Consider the following 22,062-nt stretch of genomic DNA (forward strand, 5'->3'; position numbering starts at 1 on the left):
CCTTATATGGAAATTGATTTTATAAAGGGTCAGTAAGTCATGTGATGGGGAACTGTGTCCTTTGATAAGTCCTTCAAACCTAACTTATTTTCTAATCAGATGAAGCTGTCAATGAGAAGAGCAACAAGCATCTTCTGTGCTCACCCAACCTGGGGAAAGCCTCCTTGAGCTTTCTCATACTTTCCCTTCCTGCAGGTTCCAGTAATTATAGGTCTTGCTGTAGGCTTTGAAACATTTCTCCTTGTTGAGAGAAGGAAATCTGTGCATTGAATTTTTAAGAAACCCCTATCAAGAAGATGGGACAAACAAAAAGGCAGAATAAAACCCTCTTAAAATATTATGCAAGTGGATAAAGAAAATGTGGTATATATACACAATGGAGTTCTACTCAGTCAAAAAGAATGATATGTGGCACTTGCTGGTAACTGGATGGAACTGGAGAACATGACAGCAAGTGAAATACACCAGACTTAGAGAGTCAAGGTTGCAATATTACTAATATATTGGAAGCTAAAGAGTATATGTGGAAGCTAAAGAGCAAAAATAAGGAATAAAAAAAAGAAGGATTTCATGAGAATGGAAGAGAAATCAACGGAGTAGATGGGGAAGGAGGGAAAGACGCCTTGAGGAAGTACTGTGGAACAAAATTGATCAAATCATGCTTTGTTCATATATGAACATAACATAATGAATCACACTTTCACATATAATTAAATGCAGTAATTAAAAAAATAATAATAGAAGGAAGACTAGTAAAGTAGATGAAAGGGACCCATGGGGGAAGAAGGGAGTTACTGGGGATAAGATTATGTTATGTGTAGGTGTAACCAAGTCACAATGAATCCAACTATTATGTACAGAACTATTAGGTAGCTAGTCAGTCACAAACGAGTGGGTGGGTGATGGACAACACAGGGGGTAATGTACAGGGAATTCATCACACATGTACACCAAAGAGAATCCATAGGTCACAGGAGTGGGGATCACAGGGAACCTTATCAAACCAGACAAACACCTGGAAAATGGGAGCTCGCACACCAAACCTCCCCCATTCATAATTAATTATAACCTCTTAAGGGAACTATTGTCTAAAGATCCTGTCCCACCCACTCCTTGTGACCAGGTTATCACCAAAACCATGTCACATACACCCCTTATGACTGGGTTGTCACAATTCTCCAAAGGAACATTTGCTGAAGACTCAAGGGGGTAATATACCACTTAAGGGGATATGAGAGAATACAGTAAGAACAAAAGAACTAAAATTTCTTAGAAACATCAGACTCTAAAAGGGCCACATTGTTGTTCCCGGAGTTGGCCTGTTTGGTGAACATCAGATTCTCACTCTGCTAAACACCTGCTGACTCCTCTGTGCAAGTCATCTACAATCCTTCTTACAGGATTGCAAGAACTGGTGACTGTGATCCCTGTGGCCACTGCAGCTTTGTACTCGGGTCTCCTCTACAACAAAACCATTAACTATTACAGTCCCCATGGGAGGTTAAACAGGTTATCCTGATAAGATTAAAAGGAGGACATAAACAGGAGGTGGGTAGGGGGAGCTGCAGTTTTCTATTTAGGTCACCAAAATTTTGAGAGTTGTTTTGCCAGAAATCAAATTCAGAGCATATCACATAAGCACCAAATTCTAACTGCAAGATCATCAGGGAGCTAGAGTGGCCATAGTAGATTGAAAATGTTAGCAATTTGAAAATAAATGCATATATTTTCCCAACAAATTGACAAAATAGAACAATAGTAATATAAAAAGAGCTGTACATAAATTACATTTATAACAAAGGGAATAAATTAAGGCCACCTATTTATGTAGCTATCTTTTAAATTTTTCACTTGCAAGTCTTACATGGGTTGTGGACCAATTCTTTCAGGTAAAGCAGTTCATATAGCAGCTTGGGTTTTAAAAGTCTCTTTTTTTTCCTTTTTATTTTTAAAGATCTTTTCTTTGACTCAAATGTGTTTAGGAGTGTTAACTCTTGGATATTTTCTTTTAACTATGTATGACTGGATACAGTAACAAACTTGCAAGCAAACTTGAATAATCAGCAATTTATAGAGAGAAAAAAATTAGATAGCTATAAGTTCTTACATGTTAATTCTACGACTTCAGTTTTAGGAAATATCTTGAAGGCATCTATAAGAAATTTTGAAATTGGAAATACAAAACAACCAAAATATTAAACTAGGCACTCAGAGGCAAAAGCAATTTCACCAGAAAGGTCATAAGATGTTACCCTGAGTTCAACTGCATTAAAGAGAGTGGGAGAAATCCCTTCCAAGCAAGCGTGGAGTGGACATGGGAATTTACACCAAAACTGTCCCTAGGAATTTCATGGCAGTTTATCTTGATGGGCTTGAATTAAATTCCATCACTACTGTCTCCTGGACCTATTTTCAGATCACTTCTCTTCTGATTCCAAATAATACTGAGACTAGGCAGACTTATATAAAAAAAAAAAAAACTGTGTGTTTTTTTTTGTTTGTTTGTTTTGTTTGTTTTGTTTTTTTTTTTTTCATGAAATCACTATTAGGAATGCCCAGTTTTAGAGAATATAATACAGTGGAGATCAATTAACATTTCCCACTGCATCAAAATTTTAGACATGGCTATTCAGAAGTTGTTATATATTTTATCCTTTTGTTTTATGGTCTAAGACCTTTAGTTTAAAAAAAAAAAAAAAAACAGCTTAGAAGTATCAGTTGTTGGGTGGGAGGGAGGTAAGAATGGAGGAAGGAGGGACTGTATAGAGGGGAAAGGAGGGGTGGGAGGGGTGGGAAACATAAATCCAAGTTCTCCATTTCCTTAAATACTTGCAAGTTAAGGCACTGTCATCATCAAACATAAATCCAGTTAGGGTAACAAGTGGAATTTTTCTCCAAATATTTGATCCTCATAATGGAAATGTCAGGAGAAACTAAATGTTAGCAAAAGAATGTTCTGACAGAAGGTCTGTATTTACAAAATTATCCAGCTCAGAATAAACCAAGGACTATCAACCTGAAAAGGAAGGTCCAGGTCCCAAGAAAGACTTGCCAACGACAATCCAAAGTGGCATTCCACTCAATGGGCACTAATGCCTAGCTAGCTCAACTGGTAGAAATAGACTGGTAATCTCAGTGTTGTAGAATCTAGCCCGTCTTTGGACACCAAAATTGTTTACATAAAATAATTCTGCTTTAACATAAAAAAGAAAAAAAAATTATTCAGAGCCTAATATGAGTGGCCAGGAGCCAGAAAAATGGATTCAAATTATCCTGAATGATACATTCCACAGTAAGAAGTTACATGAACTTTTATAGTAACAGAAAAAAAAGAAAGTCATACATCAATACATTTGCTATTTATATTGGTAGGAACCTCAGGCAGGTGGATTACATCAAAATGATGAAATCTCTAGGTTTCATATATTTTCTTATGGAATTCTTAGCTTTAGGGTTAATGGGGTCTAGAGTTAAGCTTAGAAATTCATTTTGAGAATATTATTAGTCACCAACATGTCATTTTGGAAGTAGAAATGAAGGTAAATGGATATTACAGGACCTAAGATAAAGATAATTTTAGCTGTCAACTTATAACATTCTATCTCAACACAGTCATGAAGTTCTAGTTAACCAAGATTAAACCATCTGCAGAATCTTTAGCATAGATGTTGGCTTTTTCAAAGTCCTTCATTTCTTAATTATATTTTGATTTTTCAAAACTGTAAAACATGTAAATTACATTATCAGCTGTGGGACAGGCAGAAACAGAAAATAGGCTGGGTCTGACCTATGAGACTTAGTTTGGTGATCCTGGATATAAATTGGCATTTTGGACCCCTTTTCTGTTGTCTATAGTGTTTTAGTGAATAAAGTGTTACAATTAACGTGATTTGGTTTTTCTCTATTCTGAGAACTTAAGTTCCATTGCCTTTAGTCAGCAAACACAAACTCAACAGAAAAAAAATCCATCCATTATTCATGTGGAGATGCTCTTATTTGAAGGTCTGCTTCCAGTCAAGAAGCTATGCATACATGATTCACTGTTCACTCAGTTATAAACCCTAAGCCAATCTCCTCTGCTGTAGTGGATGTGATTTTGATTCTGGAAACAACAAAGAACAGTTAAAATATATCTTCTCTGAAGTAAGGACTTTTAACTTTGCTCCTAAGAGGTTCTAAAATTGTTTTCATATTTTCCTATGCATGAATGCCCATTTTTTAGGAAGAGCAGATTCATCATTTTCATCAGATTTTAAGAAGGCTTATGGCTCAAGCCTATAATGTGGGAAGTGACAACTGTGAGAGCAAATGTTTTTAGAAACAGATGATAAAAAGTCGAAATTAGAGAAAAAGTATATGGATTCCAAACAATACACACAATAATGAAATTTTGCTTGTTGAGAATATGAGGGACTATAACATCTTATTAAATATCTTTTAAATGTTATCATAAAAATATTTAGTACTGTAGACATAACTAGGAATATGATTTTTCTTTTAACAGAACATCTGATTTTATCTCCCAATAGTCTATCATGGTAATAATATGAAGATCTTCTCTAGAACTTTTATTTTTAAAGCCAGATACTGTGACTTCTCATGGTAATTCCCATGGTAATTGTCTCGATGTTCATGGTAACTGTCACTGCTCTGGTTAACTCCACTGAACTAGAAATGCAGAAGCTTTAGGCAAGAACCTTGAGACTTCTATGCTCTTTCTCAAAACTATTGCATTTTTACCACAGATGGTATTTGTTTAACACACTGAAATACAACTATTGACCTCTGTTTCTTTGTCATAAGGTCGAAATCATGTTTACCGAAACACTAGGATAAGTGCACTGTAACTTTCCTCTTTCTGACTGTCTCCTCTTCCAATCAGCTGCATCTCCCATGTGTCTTCCTGATGTTGGAAATATGACTTCCCTTCATGTCCATTGCCTGCTGGCAGTGTTAGCTCTTGTGATATTTTCCCTTTCCTTTTACTTCAAAGACTCTTGGCTAGAAAGTTATAAACAAATTACAGGATGTTATCTGTTCATCCTCCAACTCAGATTTATTTTCTTAGAGAAAATTCTTTAAATGGAAAATCTTTCTTTAAATATAATTGCTTACATTAAATGTAACTATCAAGGAGATAAACTTTGAAATGCAGCTTCAAGATTACTTGTTTAGAGTAAGAAAGTCATTCTCATGATTAAAGATAAAATTCTGAGCTAGAAAGTTTTCCCTTGGCATAGCGTATCAGTGTTGCTAACATACCTCAGATTCTCCTCTATTTAATGTAATATAGAAGAAGACTTGCTTTTGAATGAAAAGTTTTTAGTTATTTCTAGTCTATCTGTTCAAATATCATACACATTTATTTTTATTTAAGTATTTCATACCACACTGATCTTCCTTTTCCTCACAGAACAGCACATAGTAGGCATCTCTCTTCAAACCACTCACTTGCAGTATAGTGTACATTATTCCATTGTGTGTGCATGCCACAAATTAGTTTACTGAGGATAATTTACATTTTTTAAAAAATTATTATGACCTGAAGGTCAATAAATAGAAACGTACAAAGTTTGGGGATTTGAGGAATTTCTTTTTATTATTAGTTTTATTTTCCTCAATTCCAGGAAATGTTGTTCTGGTTTTTGGTTAGTTTGTTTGCTTATTTCACTTTTTTTTTTTTTTTTTTGGTAAATGATCTCTTCCATTTCCTCTACTTTAGATATTAAAAACTGTCAGATTTTTAGATTCAAATTTCCATATCTTTCATTTTAATGTCCAGATCTTTTTATACTTCATTTTACAATTAAGTTATTTATTTCTGAATTCTTATGATTATTCTTGTTATTATGAAGTATTCTTAACTGATTTAAATGAAAGGGCAAAAACAGCTTTATGAAGTAGTTAGAACAATAACCTTTGTTTTACATAAAAGGAAAACTACAAAAGTATAATGCTTCCAGTGACATTTTTGTGCTTTACACTAGTTTTGGGAATCATTCTTTTGCATTCTATTTATTGTAACAATATTTTCATAGCTTTACATAAGTATGACAGGTAGCAAAGTACTGCACGTATATAATATGTGTAATGTGATGATTTTTAACACGTGCAATTGAGATGTTGCCATCATCACAATCAAGGTGGTAAAAAATAGATATGTCTAACAACTCCTGGGCCTCTTTGTGTTTTTTATTACAGAATTTGTTAATTTTTTGTTAAGAACACCAACGTGAGATCTACCTTTTTAACATTGAATAAACTTTTTTTTAGATATACATGACAGTAGAGTATATTTTGACATATTTATACAAACATGGAGTACATCTTATTCAAATTAGAATCCCAGTCTTTTGGTTGCACATGATGTGGAGATTCACTGTGGTGTATTCATATATGCATAGGAAAGTTGCGTCAAGTTCATTTCACTATCTTTCCTCTTCCTATCTGCCTCTTCCTTCATTACCCTTTGTCTACTCTACTGAACTTCTGTTCTCCCTCAGCGCTTGTTGTGTGTTAGCATCCACATATCAGAGAGAACATTGACCTTTGGATTTAGGATTAGCTTGGTTCACATAATATAATAGTCTTCCTATCTAGGCATTTTTTGGCAAATGTCATAAAGTAATTCTTTTTTATGGCTGAGTCATGTTCCATTGTGTACATATACCACATTTTCTTTATCCATTCATCTGTTGAAGGGCACCTAGGTTGTTACCATAGCTTAGCTATTGTGAATTGAGCTGCTATAAACATGGATGTGGCAGGTGTCATTATAGTATGTGGATTTGAAGTCTTTTGAACATATAACAGGGTCAAATAGTGGTTCCATTCCTAGTTTTTTGAGGAATCTTTATACTGCTTTAAAGAGTGGTTGTACCAATTTTCGGTCCCATCAGCAATGTATGAGTGTACCCTATTCACCACATCCTCACCAACATATATTGTTACTTGTATTCTTGTTTGCTGCCATTCTGATTGGAGTGAGATGAAATCTCATTTTAGTTTTAATTTGTATTTCTCTAGTTGCTAGAGATGTTGAACATTTTTTTCATATATTTGTTAACCATTTCTATTTCTTCTTCTGTGGCATCCCTGTTCAGTTCCTTTACCATTTATTTTTGATTGGGTTATTATGTTTTTATTTTTTGATGTTAAGTTTTTTGAGTTCTTTTTGCATCCTGGATATTGATGATCTATCTGACGTGCAGGTGGCAAAGATTTTCTGCCATTCCGTAGGTTCTATCTTAGTGTTTGTTTGTTTCCTTTGCTGTGAAGAAGCTTATTAGTTTGCTACCATTCCATCTATTGATTCTTGATTTTACTTCTAGCACCTTAGGAGTTTTCTTGAGGAATTCAGTTCCTAAACCAACATGATGGAGTGTTGGACCTACATTTTCTTCTAATAGGTGCACAACAAATTTGAAGTGTACAAAATTCAATTGTTAACTTTAAGTAGAACTCTAGAATATTACTGTAGCATAACTAAGTATTTAAACCTATTGAAAACTCCCTATTTCTCTTGCCCTCTAGTCCCCACTGCTACCATGAGTTTGACTATTAAAGATAATAATTTTAAGTGAAATCATGCAGTGTTTTCCCTTGTGTGACTAATTTATTTCACTTAGCATGGTGTTCTTCAGTTTCATCCATGTTGTAGCAAATTGTAAGCCTTCCTCATTAAGACTTGATAATGTCCTGTTGTATTCATATAACACATCATCTCTCTTCATTCATCCATTTATGGACACTTACTATTTCTACATCTTGAATACTGTGAATGAAGATGGGAGTGTAGATGCTTTTAGATAAATACTCAGCAGTAGGAATGTTGTATCATACAGTTTTTTAAAAATTTTTCTGAGAGACCTCTGTCTTCCACAGCTGCCACACTGACTTATTTTCCCAACAACAGTATACAGGGGTTCCAATATCTCTACTTAACTCACTCTGTATCTTTTTACTGGCCATCTAACATGTGAGGTGATATCTCGTTGGGGTTGTTTGTTTATTTTAGTGGTGCTTGGGATCGAATCTAAGGCCCAGTTCCTTCCAGGCAAGGACTCTAACACTAAGCTGTACTGCCAGTCTCATTGTAGTTTTGATTTGCATTTCCCTGACAATTCCGAATACTAGATATCTTTCCATGGAACTATTGACATCTGTATGTCTTCTTTTGAAAAATGCTGCCATTTCTTATTTCTTCTTTATTTGTTTATTTATTTTGAGTGCTAGGCATTCCTTGTGTTTTCTGTATGGTTTGCAAGTATTTTCTCCTATTCAGTAGGCTCCTTTTTATTCTGCTGGTTGTTCCTTTGCTGTTCAGAAGCTTTTCAGTTAGAAGTAGGCTTTCTTAGTTATTTTTACTTTTGGTGTCTTGTCCAAGAAACCACTGCCAAGATTGATGTCATGAAGCATTTCTATCATGGTTTCTTCTGGGAGAGTGACATTATAAGTATTATATTCTAATTCTCTAATCAATTTTGAATTGATTTTTTAGTATGGTGTGAAGTAAGGGTCTGTTTTTTTTTTTTTTTTTTTCCTACATATGGATATTCAGTTTCCCCAACATTGGTTGCAGACACTGTCCTTTCCCTATGGTATATTGGCTCCCTTCTTTAAGATCAATTAAGGAGATAACATGGATTATTTCCTGACTTTCTTTTCTGTTCCATGGCTTAGGTATACTGGTTCAATTGTAGCTTTATAATATATTTTGAAATCCTGAAGTAAAATGCTTCCAGTTTTTGTCTTCTTTCTCAAAATTGCTTCGGCTATTCTGGAGTCTTTAGAAAGATCCTGAATTTGAGGATTATTTGCCATTGGGAAAACATTCAGCCTTTGGTTTTTTTGGGATTGGCTCATTTCAATAGTGTGATATCCTCCAATTCCATCCATTAATCTGCAAATGCCATAATATTGTTCTTCTTTATGGCTGAATAATATTCCATTGTGTATATATACCACAGTTTCTTTATCCATTCATCTGTTAAAGGGCATCTAGGTTGATTTTACAATCTAGTTATTGTGAATTGAGCTGCTATAAACTTTGATGTGGCTGTGTTACAAAGATGATGATACATAATGGTGGTGGGGGTGTGGAGGGTGACAGAAGAATGGAGGAACTTTAGATTACAGTAGAGGAAAATGAGAGGGAGGAGGGGGCAGGGGTATGAAAATGGCAGAATGAGACAGATTTCATTACCCTATGTACATGTATGATTACACGAATGGTATTAATCTACATCATGCACAACCATAGCAAAGAAAAGTTGTACCCCATTTGTGTACAATGAATCAAAATGCACTCTGTAAAAATTTTTAAAAAATAATAAAAATGCCATTGGAATTTAGATAGGGATTGCATTGAATCTTTAGATCACTTTGGATGGTACATTTTTAACAATGTTTAGTCTTCAAATGTATGATCATGTGATGACTTTCCTCTTATTAGTGTATCCTTTAATTTATTTCAACAATGTCTTATAGTTTTCAGGGTACAAGTGTTTTACCTCCTGGCTAAGTTTATTGCAAATTATTTTATTTTTTTTGATTATTGTATTATTTTTTCTGCATGAGATTACTCTATTTTATGTTTTTAATTAATTCATTATGAATATATATATGTATATAATGATATTTCTTTCTGAGCTTCCTTTTTGTATATTTTATTTTTAGCATATGATAAAAGCACTGAATTTTGTATTAATTTTATATCCTTATATCCTTTATATTTTTTCATGTGTGTGTTTATTTTCTACATGCAGGATCAGGTCATCTACAAATAGAAATGTTATTTGGATTCCTTTTATCAGCCGAGTGAATTTAACTATTTTAAAGGGTCATAAACCAATGAGATTTTTACCTTGGATTCAAGGATGGTTCAACCTTCACAAGTCAATATGTGACAATACCATATTGACAAAATGAACACTAACATCACATAGTCATCTCAAAAAAGCATGTAGTCATCTGCAAAATGCAGAATAAAACACTTGAAAAATTCAGTACTCTTTAATTAAAACTAGGTGTAGAAGGAGGATAACTCAACATAATAAAGGTTTTATATGATAATTCCATCACAAGTATCATACAGAGAGAAATCGAAAACTTTTTCTTCCAGATCAGGAATAAAACAAATATATCGTTAACACTTTTATACCACAGCAATAGGTAAGTAACAGGTATAAAAGAACTTAACATTATCATTTATTCAAAATTTTATTCAGATTTTTAAAAATTTTTAATTTTCTATTTATTTGTTTACTTAATTAGAATTGCTGACACAGATATCTTAAGACTGTAAGTTTGGTATTAGGTTTATATATTTTTAAAAATGACAGTGTTTTATTCTGTTTTATAGCCATATTTGATTTAATATAGGTATTATTCTTAACTTTATGATTATCAGTTTATTTGTTCATTTATTTGTAAGAGAGAATATATAAATATTATGTATATAATACATAATATGTAATGTTTATATGAATGTCATGTTCATTTAGATATCTGATAATTTCTATTTTTTATATGAATGACATTATGATATAGATGACTATGTAATTCTCAATATATAATTTTACACTCTCACTGGCATCTTGCATTTTAATATGTGGAACCATAGTGAAAGAAGAAATTCAATTATTTTTATGCTTGATAGGTATTTTTGTAGAATTCATTGATTAAGCAATTTAAATTTGACATAGACTGTCAGAGTCGATTCCTTCTATTTTACTTTATTAGGTTGTTCTCTTAGTCTTATCTTTCTTTCCTTTTCCTTTCTCTTCTTTCTTCCCTTCTTCCTTCCAGCCTTCTTTCCCTTGCTCCTTCTTTCCTTCCTTTCTTTTTCTGAAACTGGGTTTCCCTGTGTCATCTTGACTGATCTTGAATTTCTGAGATCAAGGGAACCTCCTGCCTCAGTCTCCTAAGTACCTGCATGACTGCTATGAACTACACTGTCTTTATCTCTATGTCGTTGCTGTTGTTGTTATCATTATTTTGATATTTGTGGTACTGGGGATTGAACTCTGGGGCAGTTTAATACTGATTTACATCCCAATCCTTTCTTTTTATTATTGTTATTTTTTATAACAGACTCCTTTTTGATTCATTGTACACATATGGGGTACATCATTTCGTTTCTATGATTGTACACCATGTAGATTCATACCATTCATGTAATCATACATGTACATAAGGTAATGAAGTCTGTCTCATTCCACCATTTTTCATACCCCTGCCCCCTCTTCCCTCTCATTTCCCGCTAAGTAATCTAAAGTTCCTCCATTCTTCTGTCACCCCCACATTCCTACCCCCATTATATATCAGCATCCAATTATCAGGGAAAACATTCCACCTTAGGTTTTTTGGGATTGGTTCATTTCACTTAACATGATATTCTCCAATTTCATCCATTTATTTGCAAATGCCATAATATTATTCTTCTTTATGGCTCAATAATATTCCATTGTGTATATGTACCACAGGTTCTTTATCCATTCATTTCTGAAAGGCATACAGGTTGGTTCCACTTCTATCTATTGTGAGTTGAGCTGCTATAAACATTGATGTGGCTGTGTTACTGTAGTATGCTAATTTTAAGTCCTTTGTGTATAAACCAAAGAGTGGGATAACTGGGTCAAAAGGTAGATCCATTCCAAGTTTTCTGAGGAATCTCCACACTACTTTCCAGAGTGGCTGCACCAACTTGCAATTCCACCAGCAATGTAAAAGTGTGCCTTTTTCCCCACATCCACGCCAATATCTATTATAGTTTGAGTTCTTGATAATAGCCATTCTAATTGGAGTAAATGGAATCTTCAAGTATTTTAATTTACATTTCTCTAATTACTAGAGATGTCTAACACTTTTTCATATATTTATTAATTGCCTGTGTGTCTTCTTCTGTAAAGTGTCTGTCCAGTTCCTTGGCCCATTTATTGCTTGGGTTCTTTGTATTTTTGGTGTAAAGTTTTGTAAGTTCTTTATAAATTTTGGAGATTAGTACTCTATCTGAATTACCTGTGGAAAAGATTTTCTCCCACTCTGTGGGCTCTCTTTTCACATTATTAATTGTATCCTTTGTTGAGAAAAAGCTTTCAAGTTTGAATCTATCCCATTTATTGATTCTTGCTTTTATTTCTTGTGCTTTGGGAGTAGAGGATCCAAAAAACTCCACTAGAAAACTTCTAGAACTAATAAATAAATTCAGCAAATTAGCAGGATATAAAATCAATACATATAAATCTAATGCATTTCTATTCATAAGTGATGAATCCTCTGAAACAGAAACTAGGAAAACCACTCCATTAACAATAGCATCAAAAAAATAAAATAGTTGGGAATCAATCTAACAAAAGAGGTGAAAGACCTCTACAATGAAAACTACAGAACACTAAAGAAAGAAATTGAAGAAAACCTTAGAAGATGGAAAGATCTCCCTTATTTTTGGATAGGCAAAATTAATCTTGTCAAAATGACTATTCCACCAAAGGTGCTATACAGATTCAACGCAATTCCAATTAAAACCCCAATGACATTCCTCATAGAAATAGATAAATCAATCATGAAATTCATCTGGAAGAATAAAAGACCTCAAATATCCAAAACATCCTGAGCAGAAAAAGTGAAGTAGGAGGTAACACAATACCAGGCCTTAACTATACTACAGAGCAATAGTAACAAAAACAGCATGGTATTGGCACCAAAATAGACAGGCAGACCAATGGTAAAGAATAGAAGACACAGAGACGAACCCACCTAAATACAGTCACCTCATACTAGACAAAGGAGCCAAAAACATACAAAGGAGAAAAGATAGCCTCTTCAACAAATGGTGCTGGCAAAACTGGAAATCCATATGCAGTAAAATGTAATTAAACCTCTATTTCCCACCCTGCACAAAACTCGACTCAAAAATGGATCAAGGACTTAGGAATTAGACCAGAGACCCTGCACCAAATAGAAGACAAAGTAGGCCTGAACCTTCATCATGTTGGCTTAGGATCAGACTTCCTTAGCAAGACTCCCAGTCCTTTCTATTTCTTAATTTTTGAGATGCGACCTTCTTAAATCACTTACGGCTTCATTCAATTGCAGAGGTTGGCTTGAAACTTATGATCCTCCAGCCTTCCAATTTGCTGGAATTATAGTTGTAGACCACCTCACCCAGCTATTTTTTTTTTTATGAATTTTTTTATGATTTTTATTTAGCTTTTAATTTTTTATAGATTGCATTTTGATTCATTGTACACAAATGGGGTACATAATTTCATTTCTATGGTTGTACACAATGCAGATTCATACCATTTGTGTAATCATATATGTACATAGGGTAATGATGTCTGTCTCATTCCATCATTTTTCATACCCCCTCCCTCTCATTTTCTTCTACATATTCTAAAGTTCCCCCATTATTCTCTCATTCCCCACCCCACCCCCATTATATATTATCCTCCACTTATCAGAGAAAGCATTCGGTCTTTGGTTTTTTGGGCTTGGCTTATTTCACTTAGCGTGATATTCTCCAATTCCGTCCATTTATTTGCATATGCCATGATATTATTCTTCTTTATGGTTGAATACTATTCCATTGTGTATATATACCAGAGTTTCTTTATCCATTCATCTGTTGAAGGGCATCTAGGTTGGTTCCACAATCTAGCTATTGTGAACTGAGCTGCTATAAACATTGATGTGGCTGTGTTACTGTAGTTTGCTGATTTTAGGTCCTTTGTGTATAAACCAAGGAGTGGGATGACTGGGTCAAAAGGTGAGTCCATTCCAAGTTTTCTTAGGATTCTCCATACTGTTCCAGAGCGGCTGCTTTTTTTAAAATAATAATATTCAATACTACTTTTGTTTCCCAGGTTGTGCTTTCTTCTCTAGAAATATAATTATCCATGGTGTATTTTTTCCCCATCTTTAGGAGTATATTTCCTTCCCTCTGTTTCTTATTTTGTATACTTATATTTGTTTTATCAGTTGATTGAAACATAATGTGTTCTTGCACCACGTATGTGTGTCTGTAATCCCAGAAACGCCAAAGCCTGAGGCAGGAGAATTGCAAGTTCAAGGTCAGCCTCAGGAAGACCCTATCTCAAAATTTAAAAAATTAAAAGGACTGGGGATATAACTCAGTGGTAAATCGCCCCTGGGTTCAATTTTCTGTACCAAAACAGACAGACATATTTTCATTTTTTGAGATTCTCTTTCATTCATAGTTTTGTATATCTTATTGTTTGCAAAGAACTCATAGGTGTTTGCAAAAATATATTCTCATCTTTACTCTTTTCTTTAGTATTAAAATTATTTAAGAAACTGTTTGATATAATTTAAATGACCCACTTTTTACATTATAGTACAACAGACCTTCTGGTGAGGCGACATGGATTTCTCTACTGAACATTCACTATTTATACTCCTTCCAAGGCTATTAACATGATGATACTATTTATTTTCATTGCCACCATTCTAATATTGTTCCATTGCACGGTAGTTTTCATCTCCACACATTCATCCATCACAGGATAAATGAAGGGGTCAAATTCCCACAATATTCCTTGGGCACATCTGCCACCTTTAATTTCATTTTTCAGTTCAGGAGGGTGAGCTTAGCTCATGTTGTGTTCTTGATAGGCACAGAGTTTTTGTTCTCTGGCCTTTACTCTGAATAATGATGTTTAAACATGCCCTCACTTATTGATAATAACAATAATTTCTGAATCAACTATCCTAGGTTGCTGTCATTTTTAGTCTGAATGCATGTAATGAAATTCTTGAAAGTACAAATATTTTGTGCTATAGTAAGTTTTCATTTGTTATTTCATGAAACAAATGCTTTGAAATACATGAATAATTTAATGTACTTTATAAATTAGAGAGAATCTTACTTACTGATCATCTGTATTTATGTTGACATTTTGTTAATTTCTTCTTCTAATTTTGCATTCTTCTCTGAGAACGTAACTTGAAATTCCTGCTGTTACATAGGTTTCATGCTGTCAGGTTTTGGAAGATGTGACATTAGACATGAAGGAACTCAAGGCATCTACTTGATTCAGACATCTTTGTTCCAACTCATCAGCAAATAATTTAACTGTCATTTGTGGTACTGGTTGCCACCTCACAGTTAATTTTCATAAATATGGTCCTTTGTGTACAAAATCAAAATTCCTATAACTATTAAAATTCATATGAATTTCCCTTACTATTTCATCAAATGTTGTCAAACAGTTACAGTAACAAATGTAGTCACACGCATATGTTCACTTAGTATAATTAAGAGGATCCTGTAAGATATGCAGCCTGCTAACGATATAAAATTGTTGGAAATATGTTAGATGTATGATTGAAGGGTATGCAATTATAAATAAAAAGGAAAAATGGAATTTTTTTTTTTTACCCATGGTAGGTACTAGATCCAGGGCCTCATGCATGCTAGACAAGCACCACATGAGTTACACCCCAGTCCCAAAGAATAAAATTAAATAATACATATTAAACCCTAGAAATATAATATTAATTCCGATTCTATAAAAGAAAGTAAATCTGAAATTTTTATAATTTATTTTTAGGATTACTTTGGTAGCAATACTCTCCCCTTTATTATGTATATATATTATATATATACACATATAGTTTGTTTATTTGTTTGTTTTAGTATTGGGATTGAACTCAGGAACACTCAACCACTGAGACACATCCCTAATCCTGTTTTGTATTTTATTTAGACTCTCTCTCACTGAGCTGCTTAGCACCTTGCCTTTGATGAAGCTGTCTTTGAACTTGCGATCCTTCTGCCTCAGCCTTCAGAGCACTAGCATTAAAGGTGTGCGCTACTGCACCAGGCTTCCTTTAGTATATACATTAATTAGTTGATTTTCACATAAGAAATACTACATAGTTCCTGAGTGATTCAGAACATGATGAAAGCTAGACCCAAGAACAAATTCCTTAAAGTAATATTTGCTTTTCAAATTGTGTGTGTGTGTGTGTGTGTGTGTGTGTGTGAAAACATCACTGTCGGCTTCTACTCACAACTTTCTACATCTCTTTTTCAGCACAGTTGGCCTTTCTTCTACAAATCCATAATCCTATACTTGGACCCCATTTTTTATGTTTGCTAGCCTAATTTGATGAGAACTCTAGACTTAGATGGAAAAAGATGGGTGGTGAAAATTATGTTCCTTCATAGATATTGCTTTTCAAAAATATAGTGCATGGTGAGAATAAGTAGCATTATATATTTAAAGTCATGAAAGTATACTCTCTGAAACAATAGAAACTTGATCCTAATTTTAAATAAATGTTTTTGAAATGAAAGTCCCTCTTACTGGGAACATCTATCTCCACATTTGATTTCCCTTTTTCTTTCTTTTTTGGTCTTTTGGTCTTATTTTATTTTTTCATATTACAATTTAGTTAATCAATTAGTTGTTTTTGTTATTGTTCCCAAAAGGATAGAAACTTTTAAAGTTAGCAGGAAATTTAGTGGACAGTATGCAAACACCCTGGATTTGCTATTTGCATCCAGGGAGCCTTTATTACTAGTAGGCTGAGTGCTGATCATCCTCCTGGAGAAATTACTCCTTTTTGAAAGAATTAAGGATAATTTATGAAATGCATCTTGCTTTATTTTAAAGATTTATCCTTGACAATTTAATTCAATAAGATCTTCTTCTTGTTGTTGTCGGCAGGTTTTATCTAGCCCTACTCCATAATGCAGCTGATCTGAACTTTCAGGGTAATCAGGTAAACACATTTAAATGATAAAAGTCTCAGGTAGGATAAATACTCCTTATCAGAACTATTTATCCATGGGCGGTACTCTACCATGAGCTGTACTCACAATTTTACAGCTGTGAACTTGTCCCAAGGGATAAATGCATTGAAATTTCCAGTTAAAGATTAAATACTAATCTCCCAAGAGGACAACATCTATTCAGCTATTTACAACAAGGCTGTGAGTCAACACCAAACAGCTGTTCTATTTATTTTCTCATACAAGGATTCTTAACTTCATAGTCTAATGAATCAAGCTGCAGTTGATTTAGCCTTCCATTTGTGCCAAGAGTTATGCAGTTTATTTGTAACTTAGTAATTTCAGAGGACCTTGCTATTTCTTATAATACAAGTGATAAATCAATCAAAAAACAAAGTCATGATGGATGTGGATAAATTAGTCAGAGAATAACCTTAGAAAAACATGTTATTTATTCTTAAAGTAATACAAATTATTTATGAATTAATTCAGGTTAGAAGCAAAAAAATCAAATTGTGTATTTTGTGTGTGTGTGTGCGTGTGTAAAAGGTGAATGGACTCCACAGAACATCTGTTTCAATTGCTGAGCATGTCGACAGGAACTGTCTCAAGTATAACAATGTATAAAAAGACAGAAAATCACATTGGATAAGAGCAATATGACAAATACATAATGTTGAAGTCATTAGGAATGTTTCTGTGGCCTTAGAGCAATAGATGACTATGTGAACATACCTGGTAATCTTGAAATAGGTGGTCTCAGACCCACCAAATTATAGGTTTGGGTAGACCCAACAGCAATTTATTATACCATGGGTCGTATATTGGGATTTGGACAATCAGAGTCAGAAGGTAAATGCAAGCCATAGGTGCAGATGACTCGATTCCCTGCCATTCACAAGTACTTTATCAGAGTCTCTGCATGAACTCATGTCGATGACTGTTAGAATACCATGTGATCTCTGATAAAAGAGGAAAAGTGTAAGTTTGTTTAAAGGTAGAGTCAGCTCAAAGTAAGTGCAAGCTGAGAATGGTTGTTGGCTGTGTCGTTTTATTGTGGCTTTAAAAAGAATGATGATGTGAAGTCCTGATGGGCAGAGTTGTTTCACACTCAGTCTTTCACTGTATATGGGACCCATGGTTAGGAAATATATGAATTTATGGATTAGGTTGTTATGGCCTGAATTGGTGTTGCCCCCTCAAATATCTATGAGGATGTACTGACTCATGATACATCAAAATGTAACCTTATTAAGAGGTAAGTTTTTTAAAAAGGTGAGTAACAAAAATGAGACTGTTGGAGTAGGTCTAAATTCAATATGACTAGGTTCCTTAAATGAAGAGGAAGAGCCGAGTGTGGTGGTGCAGGCCTGTAATCCCAGTGACTCAGGAGGCTGAAGCAGCAGGATCACAAGTTCCACGCCAACCTCAGCGACTTGGTGAAAGCCCTGTCTTACAATAAAAAATACAAAGGGCTGAAGACCGTAAAGTGCCTCAGGGTTCAACCACCAGTACAAAACAAAACAAAACCTAACAACAACCAACTACAAAATAAAAATAAAGAGTAAGAAACACTAGGAGGTCTGTAGACACAGAGATAGATCATGTGATAAAATTAAGATGGAAGAAATCTGTAAGCCAAGGAAAGAGATTTCAGGAAAAACTAATGTATTTGCACCTTGATCTTGGATTATGTGAATGGAAAGCAAGAATGAAATTATTTCACTGCAGGTTAGAACCCACTAGTGAGTATTCATCAGAGAAGGAACACTAAACAATGAGGTTCACAATTGAAATACATTATTTTTGGGGCTGGGGAGATAGCTCAGTTGGTAGAGTGCTTGCCTTGCAAGCACAAGGCCCTGGGTTCAATCCCCAGCACCGCAAGAAATTATATCTCCATTCTTGCTTCACCAAGTTTCTTTAGATTTCTCCTTTCTTCTTACCCTCATTGAAACCTTTCTACCTTGGTAACATGTCCATTATTTCATTACTTTTCATTGCTTACATGGTATCACCCTGGCCCAAAGCATCACCCTGGCCCAAGGCATCATACAGTTTAGTCTTTACTACTTCGATCACATTAAAAATATTGATTCCATTCCTGTCTCTCTGTGGTCTTTTATTTTCCCCCTTTTTAAAAGACTCAGCAGAACCTTCTCCCTAGGGCTGCAGTAGATCTCTGCTTCCTTTCCCTGGTGAATGCATTTTTTAGGTTCATTTTGTTTGTTTTTGTTTTCTTTCACTGTACTTTCAATTCTGCACATTTTACTTTGTTCTTCCTATTACATTTTTAATGTATGTTTTGGTATTTCTTTTACCTGATGGCTCTGTGACATTCTTTCATATCTTTTTTAAATTTCTATTAATTGGGAGGTTTAGCTTTGTATCATGCCCAGTAGATATTATATTTTGGTCCTGAATGTATTATTTTCCCCTTCTTTTATTCCCAGAAAATTATACCATAACTATTTATCATATCATTTTGAAAGTTTTATTTTATTCTTTACTTTGTAAAGGTGGAATTATATATAGCAAATTTGGTAAAATTTCTAATATTTGAAATTTCTAGGGAAAAAAGAGGATAGATCTTTATTATTAATTTTTAGTTTGTTTATGATGATGTTCAAGTAAATTTTGAATTATGGTTTATAGAGGTTCTTTTCTGTTTTTTTGTTTGTTATGGGGTAATTCTTATGACTATTTTTTAAGGATAGTGGCTCCTCATTAATTTAAATTTGTTTAATTCAACATTAGTTAAGTTCATATTGATTTAAATTTGAATATTATATATACATAATTAATGGACAGACCTGTAATAGTAGTCCAAGTTAGTCTCTAAAGTTTCAGCTTTAAAAGGGGAAATAATTGAACTGCACATGTATAATTTCACTTCTCTGTAAACTGAAAATATGTTATTTTCCCAAATTATTTTACTTGCTGCTGATTTAGGATAGACTCCACCGAAACTTTGGCTTTGATATGGAGACAGATGATGGCACATACTCACCAAATAGGTGTGGGAAAATGATCACTAAGATGATGATGTTTTCTGTGGAAAATAGAGCACCTCTCAAATACAAAAGTGGCTTGAGAGAGCAGAGGAAGGATGTTGGATTTGAGTTTTGTTTGATGGGATGGGGCTGAAGAGAGGGGTTCCAACATGGCCTACCCTACCAGTCCCACTAGAAGGAGCACCTGGCCTTTTCAAATTGACTTTCCTGAATATGGGGTAGAAGGGGAAGAAGAGGATGGAATTTAACAATGTCAACATCAAGCATTAAAACAGCCAGATTCTTTATTAGTTAAGTATTTTACAAAATGATGTACACAAACTGCTTAGCTACTGGTTTTTATTGTTGTTGTTGTTGTTAATAGTATTGCATATAAAAGACTTCTTACCTCAAATTACTTGTACAAGCCATGGGAGAAAAATAAAATCTACTAGTTCAATGCATCTCAAGCCTGTTTTAGTTATAGCTGAATTGCAATTGGATAATGACAGCAACAACAAAAGAATTTTGGTTATTTCTTTGCTCTTTTCATGTTTTCTCCTGTTTCCTTCTTTGGAGATACACTATCAAAAATTCTCTTACTTAGAAAATATTAGCATAGTAGTACATGGGAAAGAAACTGTCTTAACATATAGATACAGCAAAGAGTAATTAGAAACAACAAAAATTTGAAATTCCTTAGAAATAGTCTTTAAAGACTGCATTACATCAGACCAGTTCTCCTTTTTACCTATCACATGAACTTGGAGGAAGTTTAATGAGGAAGTGTAAGTGAACTGAGTTTTTCACAGTTTTAACTAACTAGTTATATAGTTGTGACATTTTTCTACCCTTGTTCGCTACAGATATGTAGCAACCCAGAGCTAGTGGTAGTGCTAGAATGTTTTGTAAAGTTTTTCTTTCATAAATAAGACATTTCACTGCCATGTGATTAAATCCTATTATTTTCTTTTTTCTAATTTTTATTTTTACAGACTACATTTTGATTCATTGTACACAAATGGGGTACAACTTTTCATTTCTGTGATTGTACACAATGTAGTTTCACACTATTCATGTAGTCATACATGTACATAGGGTAATACTGTCTGTCTCAGTCTACTATCTTTCCTGCCCTCACTAAATCCTATTATTTTCAACACTGTTTTCATTGAAAAATCAAAAGGATGGCTAGACATTGTAAGGTTTAAAATAAATATTAACAGATTTATTCTTTTTTCATTTTCATTGTGGGTCTGATTATACTCGAATTTATTTCTTCTTCTCTCTAATGGTGCTTTGGGCTACTAATTTTAAATTCTGTGTTGCTAAATGTACTGTGGTCGCTTTCTCATCTCCAAGTTACTCTACCAAAGTATCAACCATCCCATCACTGGGAGGGTGGGTTGGGGACAAGTATTTTCTTCTGCTGCCTAATTTTCTACTACTGTTCAGTCCCCTTGAGTCCCTCTCCTCTTCACCTCTGAAAGGTGGAGTGTTCCCAGCTTCTTACTGGGTCTTCTCTCCTCTATCGATTTCATTTCTCTTGTTTAAATGTCAACTATATGCTGACATCTTCCAATATTAAAACTTAGATCACTGAAACATGATGATAAAAATACTGTTACATAAATATTTTTACAGATTTATATCATTTATTTAGTTATGGAATGCTGAATTTTTAATTGATTAGGGTTAATTTGATTGAAACTGTTTATGAATTAGCTTTAATTATGAAGTAAGTTTTTCCACCTATCTAAATACTACCAGCATAATGCATTAATATAATTTTAGCACATTTTCAATTTTGAAGATATGTCCAGTGACAAATCCCATTACTGCTGTTTAAATCAAAGAAAGACATTGAAAGGTAAATATATCAGAAGATCCAAGTAAAAAGTAGTATTTTTCTTCATTAAAATAGAACTGATATATTTAAAAAGAAATTTTTTGCCCTATTTTACATTCCCAGACAATTTGCAAAATATTTAGGGGTTCTAGTGAAATGATTAAATTTATGCCATACTAAAAGTAACTTGATTAGTGCAATTGAATAAAAGGAGATTATTAATTATAGAGTGAATTTTGATCTACAAATTTAACACAGGAATTAAGCAGTATCTTTCATTATTATTACTGTGCTTACCACAAGATATTGGATATTTATTTGGGAATACTAATTCTGTTAATATTGATTTATCAAGCTCTCCCATAAAAATTAGAATATTTGATTTTCATTTCATAATCTTTCACTGATATCAAGATAGGCTTTTAACAAATTTGATACATTAATGAATTTTAGAAAGT

General features: G+C 33.7%; 1 pseudogene; it reads right to left on the reverse strand.

The window, feature by feature from the left end:
- Positions 1–1,341: 1,341 nt before the first annotated feature.
- LOC124986346 (high mobility group protein B1-like) overlaps positions 1,342–22,062 on the reverse strand; it is a 64,534-nt pseudogene continuing 43,813 nt past the window's right edge.

The sequence above is a fragment of the Sciurus carolinensis genome, chromosome 6, assembly GCF_902686445.1.
Source record: "Sciurus carolinensis chromosome 6, mSciCar1.2, whole genome shotgun sequence".
In the NCBI taxonomy this organism is placed as follows: domain Eukaryota; kingdom Metazoa; phylum Chordata; class Mammalia; order Rodentia; family Sciuridae; genus Sciurus; species Sciurus carolinensis.